Source organism: Antechinus flavipes, chromosome 2 (assembly GCF_016432865.1).
Source record: "Antechinus flavipes isolate AdamAnt ecotype Samford, QLD, Australia chromosome 2, AdamAnt_v2, whole genome shotgun sequence".
NCBI classification, from domain to species: Eukaryota; Metazoa; Chordata; class Mammalia; order Dasyuromorphia; family Dasyuridae; genus Antechinus; species Antechinus flavipes.
This window is the reverse complement of record NC_067399.1, coordinates 103,773,499-103,784,241: the sequence shown is the minus strand read 5'-3', so window position 1 is coordinate 103,784,241 and position 10,743 is coordinate 103,773,499.

The following is a 10,743-nucleotide window of genomic DNA, read 5'->3' as shown; positions in this document are numbered from 1 at the left end:
TGTTCTTAGAGCTTTAGGAGGGATTAATTTATCATGAGTATATGGGATGAATTGAAGCCCATAGAACTTAGAAGCTATTAGTAGGAAGATGAAATAGTCCAAGTGAAAGGTAATAAGTGCCAAAATTAGAATAATCATAGTAGGGATGAAATGGAGGAGATGGCTGTGAGATATATTAAAGACTATTCATTAGATAAAAGAGGCTAGGAAAAGAGAATAGTTACACTTGACTCCTATATTTCCAGCTTGAGTAATTGGACAGATGAATGATTGGTTTACCAAAAAAATTCAAAAGTCAGAAAGAAAAACTGTTTTGGGAGAGAAGAGGGCAAGATGATACATTTAGGATTGAATGTTTTTAGTTAAAAATACTATTCAGACATCCAGATCGAGAAGTCTGTTCTGCAATTGGAAATGCAAGACTACATCCTGAAAAAGAGGAGATAAGGGTATAGTTTTGGACCTATTTATACTTTATTGAATTTATTTTTGATACCGGCTAAAGTGAGGTTTTTTTTTATACTAAGTATTTCACATTGTCTATCTATTTGATTTTGGCCAATTTCAGCACATAACTAGAGAGCTTAAAGGTATTAATTTAATTTTGCTTTCCTGACATAAAATAACATTTGATGTTTTCAAATGAGCATTTCTTCTGCAATATTTACTATGTTGCAGTGAAATTTGTCTATGAATAGAGTTTATGGAAATAAATGCTGTCGTGAGAAATCATTCAGGAAACTACTATGCTTGTGTTCCATAGTCCTTTTACTTCAGAAAATGTATACATATTGAATCCTTCAAGGAAGGTGATGTGGTTTAGTGAAAATAGAGGTAAATCTGAAGTCAAGAGAGTCCTATTCAAATTCTGATCCTACCACTTTCTATGTGACCTTGGTTAAGTCATTTCTCTTTTGGGAATCTTAATTCTGAATGTGTAAAATGAAAATAATACATGGACTATCTGATTCAAGGAGATTTTGAAAGAAGAATGATTTTAAAACCTTAAATGATACTTTCTGTTAAGTTTGAATAGTTTTTTCTGCTAAATAATGAGCTCTTTTTAAAAAATTAAACTGTATTTCATTGTCAGATGCAATGTTCTCATTCCCATCTCTTCTCCCCAACCCCACCAATATCAATTAAAAAAGCAAAAGAAACAAGACCCCTGTTGCAAATGTATAGTAATGAAAAACAAAATCCCACATTACAATCCAATCTGACTCTGAGGGCATCACTTCTCTATCAAGAGGAAGATCATATGTTTCATCTTGAGTTCTCTGGAATTGTGGTTGATTATTGTGCTAATCAGCATTTCTAGGTCTTTAAAAGTTGTTTGTCTTTACAATATTGTCTTTTTTATATAAGTTATTCTCCTGATTCTGCTTACTTCATTCTCTGAAACCATCTCCTTCATTTCTTACATCATACTAGTATTACATCACATACATTAATCATGAGTTCTTAACCTAAGATCCATGAAATTTTTAAAAAAAACATGTTTTGTTCCTAGGTATTGTATTTTATGCATTTAAAAACATTCTGAGAAGAGGCATATTTTACCATATTTCCAAAAAACTCACCAAAAAGGTTAAGAACCCTTTTGCTAAACATATTCTGTTATTTGGAAATATATTTCTTTAAGAGAAAGTAATTTAGGCACATCTAGGTAGCATAGTAGATAGAGTATCAGTCCTGAAATCAGGAGGATCAGAGTTCAAATCTGATCTCAGACACTTAATGATGCGGGTGTGGTCCCTTTTTTTTTTTTTTTAAATAATTTTTTATTGATAGAACGCATGCTAGGGTAATTTTTTACAGCATTATCCATTGCATTCATTTCTGTTCCGATTTTTCCCCTCCCTCCCTCCACCCCTTCCCCCAGATGGCAAGAGTCCTTTACATGTTGAATGGGTTGCAGTATATCCTAGATACAATATATGTGTGCAGAACCAAACAGTTTTCTTGTTGCACAGGGAGAATTGGATTCAGAAGGTATAAATAACCCGGGAGGAAAAACATAAATGCAAGCAGTTTATATTCATTTCCAGTGTTCTTTCTCTGGGTGTAGCTGCTTCTGTCCATCCAATCTTCCTCCACTCATCTACCACCTTCCTCTCCCATGCATAGAGGCTAGAGAGGTAACCAGCCACTAATTACCAGCCATACCTTATTATAACAATTGATTTAAGAGGCTCACTAAACCAGAGGTTTAAATTATTGTTGTTGTTTTTTTTTAACCCAAGTTCAGTTGAAATGCTGTTGGTTGGGAATTTTAAAATCAAAACAGCTCATAAAGTTCTCCATACCAGACCTGAGATCTAGGTGGACTGTACTAGAACAAGATTAAATCTTCTGATTTCTTCTTTTGTTATAACTTTTATGCCTGAAATTCATATCTAAATTTCATCTAACTACTGGCAATTCCTATTAACCCCCATGTCCTCAACCAAACATTCATTATAGAATTTTCAAGATCAAACACAGATTTTATGCAAAGGGAGAAAGCAAAAAATCAGCATAGAATCACAACATAGAGAGGCAGAAATTTGTAAAAAAAAAAAAACTTTCTGGAATTTCCCCAGAGTTCTTAAAGGAAGAAAATTACCTTAAGTTACTTTATGGCAAAATGCATCCTGAATTCTTTTTTGGTAAAGCAGAGGCTGACCTGCCAAAGCCTCTACACTTAGTCCACAATCTGAATCACCATATTAATCCCATGACTTTCCTTGCTGCAGTTTAGCTCCCCAGCTCTGTCACAGTTTCAATCTAATTCGAAGGCTTCCCATATGCTAATAGAAACCTGCCTAGTTCATTTCAAGTCACATGATATTCTGTCTCTTTCCAGGATAGAGGATTAAAAAAAAAAAACAAAACTATAAGGTCCAGGGTCCTTACAGCTTAAATTATTTCTGACATGAGGATTTCAGCACATGGAAGAGTCTATAATGCCCTGTTATACTATCATTAGCTAGAAATGTAAGGTACAATATATGTTTAGGGTGAGATTCAGCATTAATAATAGTGGATGAAAATCTGTATTTCAAATATTCTTCTTTGATAATTGATTTTCTTTGCCTACTTCTTTTTTTTTATTAGATTGTCATTGTTTTTAACTTTGTGGTATGGATGATAAAGAGCTTGTGCTAGGAATAAAGTAACTTTGCTGTTCTATTGTGTTCACATAATGATCTTCAATCTGTACTTTCCTAGCAAAAAACATTTTAAACCATTTGTGCATTTTGTGGAGATTTAATTTAGTTAAAATTATATGATAAATTCAATAAGTCCATTTAGTCTGATAAATGTAAGCTGTAATATCTTTTAGTTTGCTGAATGTAAATGAACAAGTTAGGGGACTATTGTCAATCCATCTGTATTGTAGAACTCTCTCACTCTTCCCTCAGGCTATCTTGAATACCACAAGTGACACATGACTATCTAACATATGGAGCAAGTGAGGGCACAAGTGTCAATCCATATGTTAAATACTAGTAAAACTTAAATTTTTTAGATAGAAATAAATATAAATAAAAATTATTATATTTTCTTCCTATGCCCTGATGCAATTTCTCAGATACCTCTTGGGATAGTACTTCCTACTTTGGGTTGCTGTAGAAAACATTTGGGTATCTATTTCCTTATATTTTTATTTAACTTTTTGGCCTTATATAGTTTTAACTTCCTTTGTTTCCTTTGTGCCCCATTCATTATTTTCAACATATGGTAGCTCAATAAACATTGATTAATGAAGATGATAGCTTTGACATATGTAGATAGTAAATCCAGTGAAAATACTTGTATTCCATTAAAATACTTATTAATTTCATTTTAGATATTGTTGTGAGAGGTATTTTGCCTTACATTTTCTAAGCTGATAAACGAGATGCTTGTGATTACAATTATATTTCAGAAATACTTACGAATTGATTCAAATGGAGAATCATTTTTATTTCTTTGTAATGGTTGTTTCTGATGCATTTTATGAAAATGAATATAATTTATTTTATTCAATATAGTAGGTAATAATATGAATGAATTATATAAAATGTTTAACTTCAAATAACAAAGAATTGCATACTGCTATCTTAGATTCATAAATAAATGAAGTTCTTTAATTTATAAATTCATTTAATAAAACTGAATATGTGTTCTATATCCCTTACCCAAGTTATATTTAAGAAATAACCAACTTGCCATAAACATAAAAATGAAATTGAAGAAAGGCATATTTAAATTTACTCCCCAAAACTTTAGATTAGAAGACATAGAGTATTATATATTTCAACATTTATACCTCCCTAGTGACAAGCTAGCAAGAGGAAATGAAAGGTCTTTTTAGATCATTTCATTTGTAACATGAGTTTTCTGTCTTTTGAAAATTAACACTTCTCAGGATGGAAACAGATCTATCTTTTGACCAGTAGAATGAGAAGTCTTTGATTTTTTTTTTTTTTTTTTTTGCTCACATCCATTTTCAGTAATCTGAAATGTTTGCTTATTGGAAAGGATACACTGTGACTAATTCAATTCCTGCTCTGCAGATGCTTCTGTTACATGCAAGAATACTAAGTACCAGCTTGATGTGTTTAGGTGGTTCTTAGTTTTTTTTATCTTACTGTATTGCAGCTATAGAAATTCACATTTCTATGATTAGTACTAAGCAGTGCATTAATTTTGCTTCTGTTCATTATTGCTGTATCATCCCTTCTTGTATTTATTTTTGACAAAGGATAACTTTTTCTTGTTTTGTTTTTTTACTGTATATTTTTAATATCCCTTAATACCCAGAATGTGTAGCAGGCTTGTAAAACAGACAGCAAGGAAAATTTTTGCAAATAGTATATTGATTTTTTTCTTGGTATTTATTTCATCATTTTCTTACTCTTTCTATACAAGCTTTGCTTTCTTTTCTTTCTTATAGACTTCCATTAGTTTAGTATTCTTCTACCAGCAACACTGCAATTAAGTATGAATCACTGAGAATGCTACCACCACCACACACACAAAAATCAAACCGAAAATCATGTAATTATAATCATCAAACTTAACCTGAAGAAGGAGAAAAAATACATCTCTACATCTCTTCCTTTTGCAGAGGTGGGGGACTATGGGTATGAAATATTGCATATGTTGTCAGATTTAATTATACATTAAGTGATTTTGCTGAACTGTGTTTTTTGTTTCCCCTTCTCTATTACAAGGGGCAGTTCTCTGGGGGAAAGGAAGGAAAAGAGATATATTTGGAAATGAAGGTGATATATAAATAAATGCAAGGCATAAAAATATTTTTAAAAATGTGAATCATCAGCTTTGGAGTTTTTAGGCATTATAGGAGAAATGGCACAAACAAAAGACCAATTCTCTTCAATTGTCTTAAAATTGAAGATAGGTTAACAGATTTTTGTCATAAAATAGCAAAACCAAAAAAAGTATTACAGCAACAATTTGCTTACCCTGAGATGATTTCTCTTTCTCTCTCTTTCTCTCTCTCTCTCTCTTTCTCTGGAATATGGCGAGGAGTTGAGAAATAGGACTAAAACAAAATGTTGCAGAATCCTTGAAATAAAATCCACATTCTTAATTCATAGGAAAGTCCCTGAAGCTCTTATTCAGAGTAAATTTACTCTTAAGTCCTAATAAATTTAGTTCTGTGGAATCCACAAATCAGAAACAACAAATGAAATATAATGGCATAAGGGAAATGAGATGCTACTTGAAATGGACATCTGGATAATAGCTCCTCTCCCCGCCCCACAGCCCCTCAAAAAAAGCTGGCAGTCTCATATCAAAAGAAGATAACCCAGATTATAGGAGCCAACAGTCTCATAATATTAATAGGGGCAAACATTACACAAATAAGCAACTGTATGGAAATTCCTGACATTTGTAATGATGTTCTCCAGTCATCAGATTAAAGTTAAATTGAATTCAATAGACCATATTTGGCCTGTATAGTCATGGTGTTTTTGTTTTTATTTAACACAAATGAGTATATCTTATCAAAGACTTTCATATCTATTGAAATAATCATGTAGTTTGAGTTATCTTTGCCATTTATAGGATAAATTATTCTAATTGCTTCTCTAATGTTCAACCATACTTGTAAGCACTTCCTCTATAATTCTTCCCCCAACATGTACTCAAACTGGTGCATTAAGTTCCCCGGGAACTACCTATCTCAAAATTTAATTAGTCAGTGTGGGAATTTCCAGATGATTTAAGTACAAAAGTCGGCCAGGAGAAACTTTTTTTTTTTAATAACTTTTTATTGATAGAACCCATGCCAAGGTAATTTTTTTACAGCATTATCCCTTGCACTCACTTCTGTTCCGATTTTTCCCCTCCCTCCCTCCACCCCCTCCCCCAGATGGCAAGCAGTCCTTTACATGTTGAATAGGTTACAGTATATCCTAGATACAGTATATGTGGGCAGAACCGAACAGTTTTCTTGTTTCACAGGGAGAATTGGATTCAGAAGGTATAAATAACCTGGGAAGAAAAACAAAAATGGAAGCAGTTTATATTCATTTCCCAGTGTTCTTTCTTTGGGTGTAGCTGCTTCTGTCCATCCTTGATCAATTGAAACTGAATTAGCTCTCTTTATTGAAGAGATCCACTTCCATCAGAATACATCCTCAAATAGTATCATTGTTGAGGTATATAATGATCTCCTGTTCTGCGCATTTCACTTAGCATCAGTTCATATAAGTCTCACCAGTCCTCTCTGTAATTCATTGGGCCAGGAGAAACTGAGAGCTACTTTTTCAGTCTTGGCATATCCATAAAGTAGGGAAGTTGTGTTCCATTGAATCCATTCTATATTCTTGCTTAAATATTCTTGACATGATATGACTAAATAAACTCCCTTCTATAATCTATTAGATAGTATATAAGTGTCTCCAGGGGTGTGGGTGGTAAATATTTAACAACTAGCTCTCTATAACATACTTCTATGTTTAATCTGCATTACTGATAATTTCTCCATCACTTCCTAAGTCTAGACAATCAATAAAACAATAACTCAAACCCTGATTTGTAGTTATTTACCGATTTCTGAGATGTAAATGGTCATAGTGAAAAATTTAACAATCAATACTCAGGAGCTGGTTCCAGCATGCTCTTGTCTCATTCCATTCCATTCTTCTTCTTCTTCTTTTTTTTTTTAATAGCTTTTTATATGCAAAACATATGCATGGGTAATTTTTCAACATTGACCCTTGCAAAAACTTCTGTTTCAACTTTTCCCTTCCTTCCCTCTATCCCTTCCCTAGATGGCAGGTAGTCCCATACATGTTAAATGTTAAAATATATGTTAAATACAATATATGTATACATATTTATATAGTTATTTTGTTGCACAAGAAAGAAGGTAAAAATAACCTGAGAAGAAAAAACAAAAATGCAAGCAAACAATAACAGAAAGAGTGGAAATGTTATGTTGTGGTCCATTCTCATTTCCCAGTATTCTTTCTCTGGGTATAGCTGCTTCTTCTGTTCATTACAGATCAATTGGAACTGATTTGGATCCTCTCATTGTTGAAGAAAGCCATGTCCCTCAGAATTGATCATCATGTAGTATTGTTGTTGCTGTGTATAATGATCTTCTGGTTCTGCTCACTTCACTTAGCATCAGTTCATATATGTCTCTCCAAATCTCTCTGTATTCATCCTGCTGGTCATTTCTTACAGAATAATAATATTCCATGACATTCATATACCACAATTTATGCAGTCATTCTCCAATTAGTGGGCATCCCTTCCATTTCCAGTTTCTAGCCACTATGAAAAGGGCTGCCACAAACATTTTGCACATACAGGTGCCTTTCCCTTCTTTAATATCTCTTTGTGATATAAGCCCAGTAAGTAACACTGCTGGATCAAAGGTATGTACAGTTTGATAACTTTTTAAGTATAGTTTCTTTTTTTAAAATTTATTATAGCTTTTTATTTACAAGTTATATGCATGGATAATTTTACAGCATTGACAATTGCCAAACCTTTTGTTCCAATTTTTTCCCTCCTTCCCTCCACCCCCTCCTCCAGATGACAGGTTGACCAATACATGTTAACTATCTTAAAGTATAAATTAAATATAATATTAGTATACATGTCCAAACAGTTATTTTGCTGTTCAAAAAGAATCGGACTTTGAAATAATGTACCAATAGCCTGTGTAGGAAATCAAAAATGCAGGCGGACAAAGGTAGAGGGATTGGGAATTCTATGTAGGGGTTCACACTCATTTCCCAGAGTTCTTTCGCTGGGTGTAGCTGGTTCAATTTATTACTGCTCTATTGGAGATGATTTGGTTCATCTCATTGTTGAAGAGGGCCAGGTCCATCAGAATTGATCATCATATAGTGTGGTATTCTTTTTCTTCTTTAAAATAATATAAAGGTTCTCTCTGGGAGAGAGAGCAGGTTTCTTGGGGGAGGTTTTCTTGGTGGCAGCCTTAGTATCAGTTCAGATCAATAATTACCCCAAATGCAGCCAGCTGGTAAAGTTCAGATCTTTTATTGTCTCTAATATAGCCCGGTTAGTTGAGAGGCTTATCTCTCTGCTTGGTTCCAAGAGCTCCCTCAGAATGTTTCCATATCCAAAGGTTTTGTCCTTCAGCCTCTGCCTCTGCTTTCTTCAGCCTCCAGCCAGCTCCAAGTTGAATCTGCCTTGCCTCTGAGAAAGGGCTTCTGGCTCTCAATCTCCCAAAGTGCTCTGTATTTGCACCAGAGTGCTCCTCTCCAATCCAGCTGAACTCTCTTCCGCCACCAGCCAGCCAAGTGGAAATATTGGAATGAATCTCTCTTCACTGGGTTTATATCTGACTCTTCTGAGAGAATGGGATTATGGGTTTTCTCCCAGAGTGCTCTCTGGCCCTAAGAGCTTCAAGGGAGGTGTGAATTCACAAAGTTACAAAGTTTACTTTGTGAATCTCCCATACTTGTGAATTCAAAGGAGTAAAGGAGTAAACACAAGCATTGTATTAATTAGTTCTATTTAGTACCTTGTTTCAGGTTCTGGCCCAAAACATCAACTCTAATGAGTTAGCAGTTTGTAAAGATTCCAACAATATAGTATTGTTGTTGAAGTGTATAATGATCTCCTGGTCCTGTTGAGTATAGTTCCAAATTACTCTCCAGAATAGTTGGATCCATTCACAGCTCTACCAACAGTGCATCAGTGTTCCAGTTTTCCCACATCCCCTCCAACATTCGTCATTATCTTTTCCTGTCATCTTAACTAATGACAGGTGTATAGTGGTATTTCAGAGTTGTTTTAATTTGCATTTCTCTGATCAATAATGATTTGGAACATCTTTTCATATTTTCATTCCATTCTTGAAACTAAAATACCGGAATCAAGTTTGGCCTTCAATATTTGGTAATGTTAAGCAGGATTGGAATAAAATGAGATACAGAAGCATATGTCAATTTTGAGGGGGAAGCTCCTGTCTCTTCATGAATCAGGTAGGTGCTGTAGTGGATGAAGTATTAGGAAGTCAGTATGAATTCAAGAAGAGCTCAGTCCAAATTTAGCTTCAGATATTTACTAGCTGTATGATTCTGGGCAAGTCACTTAACCTCTATTTTGCCTGTTTCCTCATCTATAAAAATGGGGATAATAATAGCTCTTACCATGTAGCTTACATAGCTCTTGAGTATTGATTGTTAAATTTTTCATTACGACCATTTACATCTCAGAAATCGGCAAATAACTACAAATCAGGGTTTGAGTTATTGTTTTGTTGATTGTCTAGACTTAGAAATAATAACTCCATACCATTATATAGATCAAATGAAATAAAAGCTGTTTAAAAATGTTTAGCACAGTACCTATCACATAATAGAATGATATAAATGCTAACTAATAGTATTCATGATCTAGCTTTTGTACTTATAAACTTGGAAGCTACATTGGTTGTTCAAGCCCTAGCCAATTTTATTTTCCATGATGATTTCAATAGCTTTTGGAAAGACTAGCTTAGCCTAAATTGGGTGGATATTGCCCCTACAGGCAGCCAGCCAGAGTGTTCCACTAATATGATATTAAGAGGGGAGGCCACCAGCATATTAGATGGACACCTTATAGTGAATTTAGTCAGCAGTCAAAAAACATTTATTAAATACCTAGTGTTTGCTAGATACCTTTCTATTTATGAGACTATATGGATGAGTCACATAGGATTAACAGGGAGAAATGGGTTATGATCTATGCTGTGGGAAGAAATTTCTAAATTGATGGGATCACAGATCCATTTAAATATTTGAGAATATTTCTTACATGTTTATATGTGAACATCTTGTCTTCTCTAACAGTATATAAGATCCATAAGGATAGTGACAGTTTCATTTTTCTTTGTATTCCCACATGTGGTAGGAGCAACATTTACTATTAATCTGTTTGGAACCCATAGTAGAAAACCCCATTATATAGCTAGAAATTATTATTATTATTTAAATTTTATTTAATAATTATTTTATATTGACAGAATCCATGCCAGGGTAATTTTTTTACAACATTATCCCTTGCACTCGTTTCTATTCCGATTTTTCCCCTCCCTCCCTCCACCCTCTCCCCTAGATGGCAAGCAGTCCTATATATGTTAGATATGTTGCAGTATATTCTAGATACATTATATGTTTGCAGAACCGAACAGTTCTCTTGTTGCACAGGGAGAATTGGATTCAGAAGGTAAAAATAACTCGGGAAGAAAAACAAAAATGCAGATAGTTCACATTCATT